Source organism: Sapajus apella, unplaced genomic scaffold (genome assembly GCF_009761245.1).
Source record: "Sapajus apella isolate SASKATOON/1434 unplaced genomic scaffold, GSC_monkey_1.0 scaffold24, whole genome shotgun sequence".
Classification (NCBI taxonomy): Eukaryota; Metazoa; Chordata; class Mammalia; order Primates; family Cebidae; genus Sapajus; species Sapajus apella.
The window spans coordinates 27,109,360-27,125,820 of NW_022436964.1; the positions used below are offsets into that span (position 1 = coordinate 27,109,360).

A 16,461-nucleotide genomic window follows, 5' to 3' on the forward strand; every position below is an offset into this window, starting at 1 on the left:
AACCAAGTGTATAAAATTATCTACCTGGCCGCAAGATAAAAAGCTCTTTCCTTTGTAAGTTTTTCATTTATTTTATTTGTCTCTGGATTGTGCTATTGCACTTTTTCCAACAACAACTATTGCAAATCATGTGACATCTTGAATCCTCATCTTACCCTTGATCATATTTCTTTCTACATCACAGAGAAAATATAGCATCATGGGCAGGATAAATTCAACACCAATGTGCTGCCCCAAATGCACTCTTTGCCTACATCTTGCATTAGCCCTTATTAGAATCATCTATTGCTGTTGTCAAACACATTTCTTTTTCACTCATTCTCGTGTATACCTATATGTTGATGATTCCCACACTGCATTCCTAAACCAAATTTGTTTTATATATGCAACATTTATTTCCAACTCACTGTAAGACTTGTTTACCTGGATGCTTTATGGTCTGCAAAAGTTCAGCAAGTCCAAATCAATATATTTTCCTAGAATTATCACTACTAATCTAAGTTAATGTAAACATTATTTAATCAAGTCACACAAGGGGGAGAAAAAAATTGCAACAAAAAATTCAGCATCAAATTGTTAACTCTTTCACCTCCCAACATGAGATTTGTCAAAAATATTTCTCAGGTTTACCTTTCCCTTCTAGTACCACCTTAATTCAATCCCTCATTATTTTTAATATAATTTTTTTCAATAGCTATCCCACTGTCTATTTCAATATCTGTTATTATCCACTCTCAATACAAATTCTTGCACAGACTCACTGATCTTTCTAAATATGCAAAACATTGTAGAATCTCTCTAATTATAACCCTTCAATGATGGGGCTTCTTCTGTGAAATAATTTCAAAATACTTTGTAGTCCCTGATTAATTTATCAAACTCTACCCTAATATTGGGAAACTTGTAACTTCTCAAATTGCTATACTCCATTGTAACTCTAAGCCATTGCAGAAGCTCCTCCCTCCACTTAGATTACCTCTACCTTTGTCCCTAAATCCTGAATATCTCTTTATTTATTCTTTAAGATTTATCTAAAGTGCAGCCTCATCTGGAATCCTTTTTTGTTCACTCCTTCCTTTACAACAGGCAGACTTAGAGACACTTTCTATACATATTCATAGCTTTTTTATGTGTCTTCAAAGTAACCTATCATATTATACTATAATTATTTATTTTGTTTCTATCTTACCTGGTATATTGTGTAGTCAGTATAGATTTGTATATTTAGTACCTAGCACAGCCCTGGAAACATAATAGGTACTCAGTGAATTCTCGTAGAATAATTTATGATTGAATTCTTTCTTCTCCTAGAACTGAGTCTATCAATTGCTTGTTCTTACATTATTATTGTGTTTTTATATATCTTATATTATTATGCTATTGTAGTTTCCTCTTGGTTGGAGATTTCCTCTATACTTAGACCAGAATTACATTTCTATTACTTTAAACTACCATATTTCTGAAAACAAAAGTCCATCATTATTGAGTCTTCTGCCTTACTCCTCACTCAATCATTAGTCCTTGAAATATATTTTTACCTTATCATTTAGCTGTTATTTCTATTCTGAAAGTCACTCGTGACTCCCTAATTGCCAAATATTTTCTCGTTTCCCACCTTGCTTGAACTTAATGTGACATTTGATAATGTTAACCATTTTCTATTCTTGGACTTTTTATTTTTTGTCTTTCAGGCTTTATGCTATTCTTGCTCTTTAAACTATTACTCTAACTTCCTAGTTCTTCTTTCCTTCTCTATCCTCAAGAAAATATTTTGCGTTTTGTGTCTTCTTGTGTTTGTCTCAACATTCACAACATCTGATTTTATTTGGTTCCCCATATAATATGGATGGCATAAAATATGTCTCTATTCTGTCTTTATTGCTTATGTCTTTTTGGATATCATATAGGTATTGGAACTTGAACAATTCTGAAACAAGGATGATATCTTCACTCATACATACAACCTTTTTTCTTCCATATTTCAATTAATGATGCTGCATTATTCTCCCTACTGTGGCATAAACCTGGAACACAGATATATCTTCACTTGCCTATTTCACATGACTCTGATACAATTAATTTCTCACTCCTATAAGGTTCTCCTCAGTATGTATATTTTTCACCTTTGAAAACAGAACATTTCTTATTTTCCCTCATTTTACTATTTCAGACTCCTTTTCACTCTAGCTTTTCTCTATATGTAATTTACATCTCCTTATTTAATATAATATTTATAATTTCTGTCTGCTATAAATTTATATAAGATCACTCTATAAACTTACAAAGTTTTATAACTCTTTATATTTACTCATTTTTATCAATCTGAAATGTTATTCATTCATTATCTGTTAAAACTCTTACTAATTTGTAAGGTCTAGCTGACAGCCCATCATCTCAGATTCCTTCAGATAGAATTTCTCCAGGATCTCAGTCCCAGCAATAGCTCCTTTTAAACTCTATTTATCACTTAAGTCATTTGATTTGTTTTACAACAAATTACCAGTGTACCTTCCTGTAATTTAATGTCACTAATATTTGAGACCTGTTTTGATCATTTCACCCTCACTTACTAGACTTACTGGAGGCAATAAACTTTCTGTTCTCCTATGCTTGGGATTGACACAAAACAAACATTTCCTGAATATTCATTGAATGAATGAATTCATTATAACCTCTAGAAAGAAGCCCAATACTTTGGAAATAAGGTGTGAGGATGTTAATCTGAAATATAGAGAATTACATAGATAACACCAAACCAAAATGTTCCATATTTTTGTGTAAAAGAACAGCATGACTGGTGATGAACTGATCTTTAATATCTTTAAAGTGGATTTAAAGACATTTTGAAATAACTAAGATCAATATTATTATTATTGTGTTATTATTTTAAATTATTACCGTTTACTGAGTGCTAACATGTCAAGCACTATGTTAAACATGAAACACATGGTATTATTTCATTTCTAAGAAACTTTAGAATATTAGTAGACACAATGTTTATTCGTATTTTTACAGATGAACACTCTGGTTACACAAGGAGTAAATGTTGGAGTAGGAATTCGAACGTTTCTGTCTGCTTCAAAATTCTAAGCTCTTAGCTAGTACGTGCTATTGTTTCCCACTTTGCATATAAACTCCAAATGTGCTTTTATTTTTCTGACACAAAATAAATGGAAATGTTCTTTGTGAGTCATTGATTCAAGTACCATCGCTTGCCCTTTTCCTGATAATGGCATGATTCAGAACTTTTAATAACGATTATAATTAAGCAATGATATCATTGCCCCTCTGTTTTATGAGACAATAATCCAATTCCTAAATGGCTAAACTAGAAGGCCAAAGGCAAAGCAGTTTATCACAGCTAGAGAATCAGATTACTGCTGAGCAAAACAGAGAGCCTTGATATTATTACTATATAATACATGTGTGAGGGTTAATAGCTCTCTATCCAAATTTTAAATAATATTATGCAGACTGTATTTAAAATGGTAAGGAAGGACACTGGTTCCATTGTATAGATCTGCTAAATGCTCTTTGTATGATGGAGAAAAATGACTTCTCTCAAATAGAGCAGTTGACTTAAGAGTCAAGATAATGCAGACCTTTCTTACCTGCTATATTCATTAAGTCATTTAACTTCACTAAAATTCAGTTTCCATGTTTAAAGTAACAGACTCCTTGTTCTAATATTCAATAATTAAACAAGTAAAAAAGAACTTTTAATTCATATTTGATAATGCAAACAAATGTGTGCATTTATGTGATCACCCTCAGTTTTTTTATATATATGAACAAGTGAAGTATTGCACTGTATTGGTACATAGTACACGTTAGAAAAGAGCAATTTCCATTTTCTACTCTAAAAAGGTATAACTTAATGCCTCTCACTTTCTTACCTCCTACACAGTCATGTTAAAAAGGGCTTCCCTACATAGGTTTCTTCCTAAGAATCTGTCACGTGGCGGCTGATTGGCACATGTGACTTTCAAAAATATTAGACATTCTCACTTATTTTAACCCTCTGGTTTATGAATTTATATTAAAACTGTCTTTACTTCTCAAAACATCTAAAATCTACAAGACTGACTATAGATATTTGAAAGATATCATTAGCAAATGCATACATGCACCTATCTGAAACTTATTTTAAAACTGGAGTCCTATTTTTGACATGTATACATGAAATCAATAATTTAAACACTCTATTTAAAACTTTAGGGGACTATGTGCATGGCTGTATCAACTAATATATTGTTTTAAGGGAAAAACGATAATGTGTAGAATACAATGAATTTGGCTTTTTAAATAACAATGGCATGAACAGCAGAGAGTAACATAATCACTGCCATAAGATTAAAATTTTCCTTTATTTTAGAAATTACTGCAAAATATCTAGGATTTGTTTTGATATTTCATTTAATTTTGAAAATTCAACTAAATAATTCCAGATAATATAACTAGAAATAAAAATCAATTAGTTTCAAACTAGTATAAAAAGTTAAACTATGCTTTTGACTGATTTCTATTAGTTAACTATTTTGCAACTATTAATACTCTTTGACTTCCTTTAGGATTACATTCTGATAAGCTCTTCTTAAATGTAAAATGACATAAGCCAAAATGCATTGAATACACCTAACCTACAGAATATTATAGCTTAGCCTAGCTTACCTTACACTTGCTCAGAAAATTACATTAGCCTACAGATGGAAAAAAATCATTCAACACAAAGACTAATTTATAATAAGTCATTCAATATCACATGTAATTTATGGATTACTGTACTGAAAGTGAAAACCAGAATGGTTGTATGGGTAATTGAAGTACAGTTTCTCCTATGTGTCACTTTTGTGTAATCTTCAGGTCAAAATTACCATAAGTCAAACAATCATAAGTCGTGGGTCATCTATGCATAATCGTAAAATTATAATTTTTATCATTTACTTGGTTTTAGAAAAGAAAGTATCTTTCTTACATCCTTTATTTTCAACCACATGCTACTACCAAAGTACCATCCACATCTCCATCCCAATTTCCAGATTTTGTGCATGCCTTCTTGAAACACATCAACATTTTTAGAATGAAAATGGGGTTCAGCACATTCTACCTTCAAAAGTGGCACGTTGGCATTTGAGACAGCAGCAGAAACAAGAAAATCTCTCTGACTTTCTCCTACTCTTCTCCCCTAAGCAAGCCATAAAGAATTATATGCCCTTTCTCTAAAGTAGGTCATAAGGGTTTCATTTGAATGGTGCCCTCTCTATACCCTGAAGAAAGGAAAGTCCTTATCTCTGCAGATACAGGAACACAGAAGATAATCTAAACAAATAGGCCTTCCTAAATTCCCCCAGTTTATTACCATTAGATCTTATCCTCCTTGTCCAACCATACCTCTGCATGACTGTTCACTATTCAATCTAAGCACAAAAATACACAGATTTCCCTATTTCTTTGGATCTTCATTTCCCTATGTAGTTTCCCATCTCATGTAAAAATTATATAATACATTTGTGTGCTTCATGATGTTAATCTCTTCTTATAGCTGCCATAGTCAGGAACTTTGTAATGGTGAGAAAAAATTATATTACTTTTTTCCTACAATGGCATGCAAGTCCCTCATATCTTCTATGCCAAGAGTCAGGAGAGTGTGCCACATGGGCCAAATTCAGCTATTGTCTGTTTTGTAAACAAATGTTTATTGAAATGTATCTCCATTCATTAGGTTATGTTAATCTATGGCTACTTCACTGCTATTGTTAGAGCACAGAAAATTCTACCCCAAAATATGGCACACTGGCATACTAAACGCTTTGAATTAAAGAACATTGAAAAGCCTCAGAAATAACCCTCAGAACTAAGGTCTCTCTCTGACTATCTCCTACCCACCTGTCCTTGCCTTGTTCCTTCTTCTTTTTCTTTTTTCTTTCTGAGCATCAAGAAGAACTCTTTCTGGATTTTTTTTTTTTATATTATCAAAAAAACCTTCTTTCCAAAAGGAAATGCAATTAACACCTCTTACCTAGGAAATTCATAAAATAACTAGGAAATATTAACCACTGGAGAAGAAAGGGGATTGGGAATCATTGCTGTGCCCAGACTTTTCATCTATTTTCCTGAGGGCAGCTTCAAGAGGTAACCCGGGCTACTGTACTTAAGAAGACAACCTTCATGCCCAATGCAGTCCTGCATCTCACCTTCCTATACCTTGTCCACAAGGTATTGTTTGTCCTAGATTCCCATTCAGCCTCCAAAGAGAATCATTTACAAACTATTGTCTAGTCTTAAAGCTCATTTATTTACAGTGCCACCAAATTCCTCTACCCAGTGAAGAAAGTATATAAGCTTTAACTATCTTACCCTTTGGGTTTTATTCATTATTTGTATGGCTCCGTGCTTATAATGCAGAATTTTTGCTCCTTAGCTCTGCTCATCCTGGTTCTGATCTCATAACAAAGAAGAATTAGGCATCCAGACACACTAAAGGGTGAGAAGGGTGAAATTTATTTGGAGAAAAGAAAGCTCTCAGCAAAGAAAGGGGTCCTGCAAGCAGATTTCCATCTCATAAATTGAATACCAGGGCCATCACAAATGAGCTGAAAAGGCCAGGCTCCTCCCCTGCATAAGGTGTGAATTCCTGGTGACTCCATCCCATTCCTTCAGTTCATGAGTACCTTCAGTTCATTGCAGACATGCCCAGGCAAGCCTCCTATGCAGGTTCCTGTATCTGCACCAAATATCTGGCATAAACATTTGTCAGGTGGGTTGGAGATTCTCCAGGGATCCTTCCCTATCTGCCTAGGCCTTGCTCTGCCTCCTGACCCTATCACTTATGCATGTTAACACATTTTTATGCTTTTCTCTTGTTAACTTGTCTTTTGTCATGAAGTGTACATGGTGACCTTTATGATAGGGAGGATCACCCTCTTTCCAACCCACATTATAATGGCAGAGTTACGTAGCTGTGAGACAGATTATGTAACTCTCTAAATCTAAAAATTTATTCTTTGGTCCTTTATAAAAATGTTGTTTACACTCTGTTCTAAGTAAAAACTTTTATTTCAAGTTGATATTTTCTCTCCTTTCTATTTCTTAAAATCTTATCAAAATCACCTGTAGGATTCTAAAATTATGCCATTTCCTTTTTCTTTCTTGCACTTTACCATAAACAAATATCTTTAACAACAATGGACCTCTTCCATTCCTCAATATCAACAATCAGCCTCTTTTTAAAGGCATAAGACAAATTTTGCCCACAATCTCTGTTGAAATTGGCTCTCCTTCTTCTGAGCGCTCACAGCATTTACTTTAGCAAATTTTGATACTTGTTACATTTTGATAAATATTGGAATTATTTTTGGTCAGACATGGTGGCTCATGCCTGTAATCCCAGCTCTTTTGGAGGTTGAAGTTGGCAGAATGCTTGAGCCCAGGAGCTTGAGACCAGCCCCAGCAACATGGCAAAGCCCCATCTCCACACACACAAAAAAAAACAGAAACAGAAACAAAAACAAAAATAGCCTAGCATGAGAGCATGTGCCCGGAATCCCAGCTACCTGGGAGGCTGAGTTGGGATGATCACCTAAGCCTGGGAAGTCAAGGCTGCAGTGAGCCATAATTGCAACACTGCACTCTAGCCCTTGCAATAAAAGTTAGATCCAGTGTCAAAAAGAAAAGAAAAAATTAATTATTTTTGCGTGTGTCTCATATCCCTTACATATTCATTAACTATTAGTCATTGCTGGAAATTACTAATATAATTAACACTATCAGATCGCTGTACATAAGAACTGATTTTAAGAGCTGATACATATTTTAGAGTTCACGGTACTTACAGGTGAAGAAGTACAGAAAATGTGCACAGGTTGCATGATACATAGAACAATCAAAAGAAGGGAAAAAGGAGTTGTGGAGGGAGATATAGGAGTTATGCAACGTATATAATTATTTATAGTGTAAGTAGAGTAAAATTGAAAGGTCTGGCCTGCTTCAAATTAACAAACACTTATTAATGCCTTTCAGAGTGGCCCAGACATCTACTATAGAAATATTGTTTTCAAATGATCAGGTTATCTTATTAATCATTTATTTTTTTTTTATTTCCAAAAAGAAAGCTAAATATTTAGCTCATTGCTATTAAAAAAATAGGTATAAAATTATAAGAAAAAAATAATGAAAAAGATAGTAGCCAATCAAAAGCCAGGAATATTGGCTGTTTGTCCTGGCTGAAATCTGATATTTGAAAAGTGTGTTGTTTTTTTTTCTTTTTCTTTTCTTTATTTTTTTTATTTTTTTTTATTTTTTAAGAGCTCTATGAGGCTGGGCACAGTGGCTCATGCCTGTAATCCCAGCAGGCTGAGACGGGCAGATTTTTTTGGGAGGCTGAGAAGGGCAGATTTTTTCTCTTTTAGACCCTGTTTTGGTAAAAGGTTTTCAGTTGACTGAATCCCCTATGTAGTTATGTTTGGCCCCTCTGTCTGCTTCTTTACTTGGCACAATTTTTGCTGAGAAAAATGTAAAACATTATTGATATTTTGGACAGTTTATAATCGCAGCAAATTGCCTTGTCTAAGATGGTTCTTCCATTTCCTTCTACTTTTGCTTCTTTTTTTTTCCATCTTTGATAAAACAAATCTAGCAGATTGCTAGAGGCTTTGAGTTCCCTTGAGGAATAAGAAAAAGGCACTACATACTCTTTTTGGGGAGTTTCCTTTCTTCTTCATAGAATCCCAAAAGTCATGGGCAGATTTCTTTTAAGTGTAAAACTCTTCACTTTTGCACCGACTTTCCTGGTCCTTTGGCATTTTTGGGTACCAGGCATTACACTACCATGAGAGAACAGTTGGCCTTTGTTTCAATGATTGGCAATTCCCTGGTGAAAGCTGAAGTTCTGGAGGTGACAGGAGTTGCTGTGAATGGTTATTACTGCAAGGGGATATTCTTTATGTGATTAGATAAGAAAGATGCAGTTTGAACACTTGGAGGCTGTGAAAAACCTCAACACTGAAGGTGTTGGGAAAACTCCCAAGCAGAATGGGCTGATCAAAGAGTGAGCTGATTGGTGTTTGGTGACCCACCAGCATTACAGAAATATCTTCAAAGGAAGATGTCCTGTGGAAGCATCACACAGCCCAGTCCTGTGATGTTTCCTTCTATTGTTGGCCCCAGACTTAGTATAAAAACGAGATCCTTAGTTTTTATTGATCTGGGTGTTCTACCTTCCAGTATGCCTGTTTTTCACGTAAGAATCAGGCTCTGGAAACTGCACATGTATTTTTGGCCCCAGTTGTTGTCCCCACCCTGAGCTCAGTGCCTCAACTAGAAAATAGAGATTAAAGTTAAAGCTACCTATCTAAATAAAATTGGTGTCCTTATAAAATTCAAGGGTAAATTCCTATAATTTTGTGCTACCTTGGCATCCATTTTTAATCTTCCTCTAACAAATACACTTAAACTCCTTTGAAAAGCTTAAATTCTGTCTGTGCTTTGAAATGTAAATTTGCCACACTGTTTTCTCTGAAACTTGGGAAGGTTTTTGGCATGTGGGACAGATAAATTTATCTTGTTCCATTTACAGAGGCATAACTAAATCTAACTGTTCTTTTAAACTAGTGACTTATGATTTTAAAATGTAAAATAAAGCTATAAAGTCTTTATGCTTGTTTCCATTTTTAGGGGTACAGGTCTACATGTCTGTTTAGATATTGTCTACATGGTATCATATTGGCTTATAAATAAATGATTGCTGATAAATTAAAAAAAATAAGCCTAAATGCTTTTCAAACTCATGTGACTTTAGCCACCTTTTATAAATAAAACCAGTTTTAAAATTGCTAAGAAAGTGGAATATAAACATCTAAACACCTTGATAGACGTTTCAAGGTCATAACCTGTTGTTTCTGTAATATTTTTGATACTTGCTTAAATTATTTGTGAGCTCTGGTTGTTAGCCTTTTGATTCTGGTGTCTAGACTACTGGCCATGATGAGGCCAGGGGATATGTGTGTCCGCAGCAAATGGCCCACCAGTTAGAGAGCAGAACTAAGCCCGATATGATCCCATATTCCCTGGCCCAGGTGTGCCTCCTGGTTATGTTGAAAGGGGCTGGATCCTTCAGGAATTCTCTTTATAGCTCTGTTCTCTGTCCTAGGCTATGCTCCTGGTACATAACAATTAAAATTTCGTAATTCCTACTTTTTCATTGTAGATTAGGTTTACTAAGAGTTAACATTTTAGATTAATATATTTAATTAAAACGGATACATAAAAAATAATTGTGTATGAGGAAAATAGGATGAATTTTGATATGGAAAGTTCTAACAAAGGCATGAGAACATGTTTTTTTTTCAAAAAAAAAAGTAATTTTGCCTAGTTGAAAGGTTATTTAAAAGTTGTTTTATTTATTCATTTATTTTTATATAGCTGGATCTAACTATCTTGCTCAGGCTGGTTTTAAACTCCTGGGCTCAAACAATCCCCTGCCTTGGCCTCCCGAAGAGTTGGGATTACAGGCATGAGCCACCACACCTGGCCAAGATTGTTTTAAATTGAAGCAATAAAACAAAAAATGATAGATAAAACTGAATTGATACAGAAAGTTGGGAGAAAAAGAGGATAGGAAAAATTATAAAAGATGATAATTGTTTATGGAAATCTTATCTTGTCTGATCAAAGCTTATTGAGATTAGATAGAAGTGATTATAAAGTTGTATTAAGATTAAGCTTGATGTTAATAGTAGACTAAAATGAGAGTATAGTTTATTTTTCTCCTTTGAACAAGATTTTCACATAGTATTAATAAGGGACACCAAAAGACTTTTGTTTGCCTGTTGAGTAAACTGCAAAAATATTAAAAAGGTGTGGAAGGAAGGACTGAGAAAGAGGAAAGAGGTATATTCTGGTTTTCTCATGCTGTCTTTATTAGTTTAAAAAAAAAAAAAAAAAAAAAAAAAAACTGAGTCTCTTCCCTAAAGAGTAAAAGTTTACCCTAAAGAGCAAAAGTTTTTGCACTTGGATTACTATTGTTACTTTTGGAGACAGAGTCTTCCTCTGTCACCCAGGCCAGAGTGCAGTGGTGCCATCTTGGCTCACTGCAACCTCTTCCTCCAAGGTTCAAGTGATTCTCATGCCTCGACACATACCACTGTGTCCAGAAAATATTTTGTATTTTTAGTAGACATTTGGTCTTGAACTCCTGGCCTCAAGTGATCAGACTGCCTCAGTCTAATAAATTGCAGAGATTACAGGTGGGAGTCACAGAATCTGGCCAGCAATTTTGAAATTTTTGAATTACTACTTTGGCTAAATGAATGACTATTATTTTACAGTAAGCTGTGATCCTAGTTTGATCAAGTGTTTTAAATCTTTTATATTTGACAAACTTTTCATAATTAAAATTATAAAGTTAAGTCTTTTGACCTCAGACTAATTTTTGGCCTCCCAGAATGGTCCCTGGAAGCCCAAGGCGCTTATTTGCTGTATTAGGCTTATTTGTTGTTATTCTTTATTTACAATGCTTATAAGAAGCATTGTAAAATTAGAAATGATGTTTAAAATTCTTTGAGTTATATTTGTTTGAAAATGTTATTAATATGGATTTCCAAAATTGTATGAGATTTTTGAAAATTTGATATGTCTTGGCATATTCACTAATTTGCTTTATTCTAATGCTTATTTTCTGAAAGCTCTTTACAAATTCTAAAGTGTTGATTCTTCAAGGAGGTTTATGGAAAGATATAAAGACTTGACAGGTACTCTGATATATAAATCTCTACTTATGACTTTAAGAACATAAAATTAGATAGGGTGGGTAAGTATTTCAAAAACTCCAAAAGAAAAAAAAATTATATTCAAAAACTGTCCAACATTAAACAAAACAAGTGTTAATGACATGGTCCTGAACTGAAGAAAGACTATGTTGAGCTAAAGGAAGAAACTGAAGCAAAATAGATATAAATAGAGTTTTCTTTGGGCCACGGTTGAGGACTGTATACCGAAAATCATAGATTCAAGTTGTCCGAATCTAAATATATGCTCAGATTAGTAGCAGTTACAAGTAGGTTTGTAAAGGAAATATAAAAGAATGGAAGTTGGTAACAGTTAAGTGTTTTACCAAGAATTTACATTGTTTGATTAAAGTAATATAAACTATCGATTGGCTACACATTGTTTTTTGTATCACACATTTCAAGAACATGATGATAATGAGTTAGGGTCATATTGTGTGTGCAACTTGTGTTAACATTTTAAGCAGATTTTGAGAGGAGGTGAAGCAAGATGACAAAGTAGAAAGCTCCACCAATCATTCCCGTCAACAAGGACACCAAGTTAACAACTATCTACACAGGAAAAACATCTTCATAGGAACCAAAATCAGGTAAGCTCACAGTACCCGGTTTTAACTTCCTATCACCGAAAGAGACACTTAGAGATTAAAACAAAACACAAAATACTGAATTGCTGACTCCAACCCTCCGCAACTCCCAGTAGCTGTGGCATGGTGCAGAGAGCATATCTGTATGCTAGGAGAGGGAGAATACAACAATTGTGAGGCACTGAACTCAGTGCTGTCCTGCTAAGTCAGAAAGGAAACCCAGACCAAACTCAGGTGACACACACCCACAAAGGGAGCCCTTAAACCAGACCTAGGCAGAGGGAAATTGCCAATGCCAGCAGTATGATCCTGAGTACCTGCAAACCACAGCACTGAGGGCTATGGCACTCTGTGTTTCCAAATAAACTTGAAAGGCAGTCTAGTCCATAAGGACTGCACCTTTTAGTTGAGTCCTACAGCTGGATTAGGACTTCAGATGGTGGACTTTGGGTGCAAGCAACATATTGATACACCAGCTGGGCCAGCCAAGGGAGTGGTGACATCATCTCTCCCCTAACCCCAGACTGCACAGCTCATGACTCCAAAAGTAACCCCTTTCTTCTGCTTGAGAGAACAAGAGAAAACAATGAGAACGACTTTGTGCTGCACGCAGGATACAATCTCATTCACAGCAGGATAGGGAACCAGTCAGAATTGTGCGGACCCCATTCCAGGCCCTTTCACCTACAGGACATTTCTAGTCACATTCTGCATGAGAAAGGAACCCACTGCCTTGAAGGAGAGGGCCCGATCTTTGCAGCATTTATTACCTACTAACTGCTGAGACTTTGGGCCCTGAATAACTGACAGTAATATGCAGGTATAACATCAAGGGCCTTGGATGAGTCTCTGAGACTTGTTGGCTTCAGATAAGACTCAGCACATTAACATCTATGGTGGCTATGGGGCAAAAATCCTGCTTAGGAAAAGTAGAGGGAAAAGTAAAGGGGACTTTGTCTTGTACCTGAAGTACCAGCCTAGCTACATGAGGATAAAGCAATAAGCAGTCTCTTGTTTCCCAGTTCTAGGACTTGGCCCTTGGACTGCATTTTTGGACCTACCCCAGGCCAGAGGGAAGCCAACTGCCCTAAAGGGTGAGTCCCAGCCAGGCAGCATTCACAACAAGCTGACTTAAGAGACCTTGGGCCTTAATGGAACATTGGCAGTAGTCTGGAAGTACTCCTCATGGCCTGGAGTGCTGGTGGTTATGGGGTAAGACTCCTCCACCTTTGGAAAGGGAAAGGAAGAGTGGCAAGGACTGTGTCTTGTGGTTTGTGTGCCAGCTCAGTCACAATACAATAGAACACTAGGTAAAGTTCTGAGGTTTTTGACTCTAGCCCATGACTCCTGTATGGCACATGTGGACGCACCCAAGGCCTGGGGGAAATTGTCACTCTGAAGAAACGGATACAAGCCTGGCTGGCTTTGCCACTTGCTGATTGTAGAGTCCAGGGACCTTGAGAGAACACAGGTAGTAGCTAGAAATTTTTTACAGCAGGACTTAGGCAAAACAGCAATGTGCTGGCTTCACATCTGACCAAGTGAAGTAAGCATAGGGGTGGACATAGAGGTGCTTGTGTCATTCCACCTGAGCATCAGGTAGCTCAGAACAGAGAGAGTCTCTGTATGTTTGAGAGAAAGTAAGGAAAGAGAACAAGAGTCTCCCTAGTAATCCAGAGAATTCTCTGGATCTTGCCTAAGACCGTTAACATGGTATCTCTGTGATTCTGCAAGAACCACAGTGTTATTAGGCTTGGGGTGCCCCATAAAGAAGATACAGCTTAGATCACAATACCCAAGTCCTTTCAAGTATCTGGAAAGCTTTTCCAAGAAGAAAATATACAAATAACCTAGACAGTGAAGACTACAATAAATATCTAACTCATCAATATTCAGACACCAAAGAACATCTAGCATCAACACTGTCCAGAAAAACATGAATTCACTAAATAAACTAAACCAAGTTTCAGGAATTAATCCTTGAGAAACAGATATGTGACCTTTTATATAGAGAATTAAAATTATCTGTGTTGAAGAAAATCAAAGAAATTCAAGATAACACCAAGAAGGAACTCAGAATTTTACCAGATAAATTTAACTAAGGGATTGGAATAATTAAAAAAGAATTAGGCAGAAATTCTGGAGCTGAGACATACACTTGGCATACTAAAGAATGCATCAATTCTTATTAGCAGAATTGATTAAAAGCAGAAAAAATAGTGAACTTAAAACAAGGTATTTGAGAATACAAAGTCAGAGGAGCAAAAGAAAAAAAAAAAGAATAATAAAAAGAAGCATGCCTACGGGATCTAGAATATAGCCTCAAAAGGTCAAATGTAAAGCTGTACTTCAAGAGGAGGCAGAGAAAATGATAGGGGTAAAAAATTTATTCAAAGGGATAATAACAGAGAACTTCCCAAATCTAGAGAAAGATATCAATATCAAAGAGAAAGAAGATTACAGAACACCAAGTGGATTTAAGACTACCTCAAGGCATTTAATAATCATATTCCCAAAAGTCAAAGATAAATATATGATCCTAAGACCAGCAAGAGGAAAGAAACAACAACAATGGAGCTCCAATATGTCTTGCAGCAGACATTTCAAGGGAAACTTATAGGCAAGGAGAGAGTGGCAAGACATATTTAAAGTGCTGAAGGAAAAAAATTCACCCTAGAATAGTATATCTGGTGAAAATATTCTTTACACATGAAAATGAAATAAGGAATTTCCCAGACAAAATCTGAGGGATTTCATTAATACAAGACCCATCCTATAATAAATGCTAAGAGAGTGCTTCAATCATAAAGAAAAGAACATTAATGAGCAATACATAATTACCTGAAGGTACAAAGCTCACCAGGAATAGTATGTACATAGAAAAACTCAAAATATTATGACACTGTAACTGTGGTGTATAAACTACTCTTATCCTAAGTACAAAGACTAAATGATGAACCAATAAAAAAAAAATAATTACAATAACTTTTCAAGAAATAGTACAGTAAGATATAAATAGAAATACAAGGTGAAAAAGAGGGGGACAAAGTTAAAGCATAGAGTTTTTACTGGTTTTCTTTTTGCTTATTTGTGCAAATAGTGTTGTTATTGGGTTAAAATAATGTGTTATTATAGAGGAGAAAAACACATACTGGGGTCTAACAGTGGGGGAAGGCTGGAAGGAGGGAGAGAATCAGGAAAAATAAATAATGGATAATAGGCTTAATATCTGAATGATAAAATAACCTGTACAACAAACCCCCATGACACAAGTTATCTATATAACAAACCTATACATGTATCATTTAACTTAAAACTTAAATAAGTAATAATGTGCTATAAGATAGTATTTGCAGGCCTCAAAGTAACCTCTAGCCAAAAACAACAACAACAACAAATACAGAAAAAAATTAAAAAAGCAAGATAATAAATCATATCATCAGAGAAAACCATCTTCACTAGAGGAAAACAGAAAACAAAGAGAAAGAAAGAAGAAAGAAAAAGAAACAAACAAACAAACAAGACTATAAAACAGCCAGAAAACAAATAACAAAATGAAAGGAGAAAGTTCTTACTTATCAATAATAACATTAAGTGTAAACAGACTAAACTCTCCAATCAAAAGACATAGGCTGGCTGAATGGATGCAAAAGCAAGTCTTATTGGTCTGTTGCTTACAAGAAAAACACTTAACCTATAAAGCACACAGAGAATAAAAATAAATGGATGGAAAAAGATATTCCATGCCAATGAAAAGCAAAAAAAGTGCAGGAGTTGCTATTATTACTTTAGACAAAATAGATTTCAACACAAAAACTGTAAGAGGAGACAAAGAAGGTCACTTTGTAACAATAAAGGGGTCAATCAGCAAGAGAATATACCATTTTAAAAATATGTAGGCACCTAACACTGGAGCACCCAGATATATACAAAACATAGTATTAGTATTAAAGAGAGTGATAGGCTCCCAAACATTAACAGCTGGAGGCTTAACACTCCTCTTTCAGCATTGGACAGATCTTCAAGAGAGAAAATAGACAAAGAAACATCAGATTTAATCTGCAATGTAGATCAAATGGATCTAATATATT

The 16,461-nt window shown here is 35.0% G+C and overlaps 1 long non-coding RNA gene across 1 annotated transcript; it reads right to left on the reverse strand.

Annotated features, from left to right (window-relative positions):
- Positions 1-4,756: 4,756 nt before the first annotated feature.
- Positions 4,757-16,176, reverse strand: LOC116559736. The gene is made up of 3 exons (XR_004272594.1): positions 16,165-16,176; positions 13,141-13,150; positions 4,757-4,832 (listed from the first exon to the last, which is right to left on the reverse strand). It is a non-coding gene; the product is annotated as an uncharacterized LOC116559736 (long non-coding RNA).
- Between the last annotated feature and the right edge of the window lie 285 nt (positions 16,177-16,461).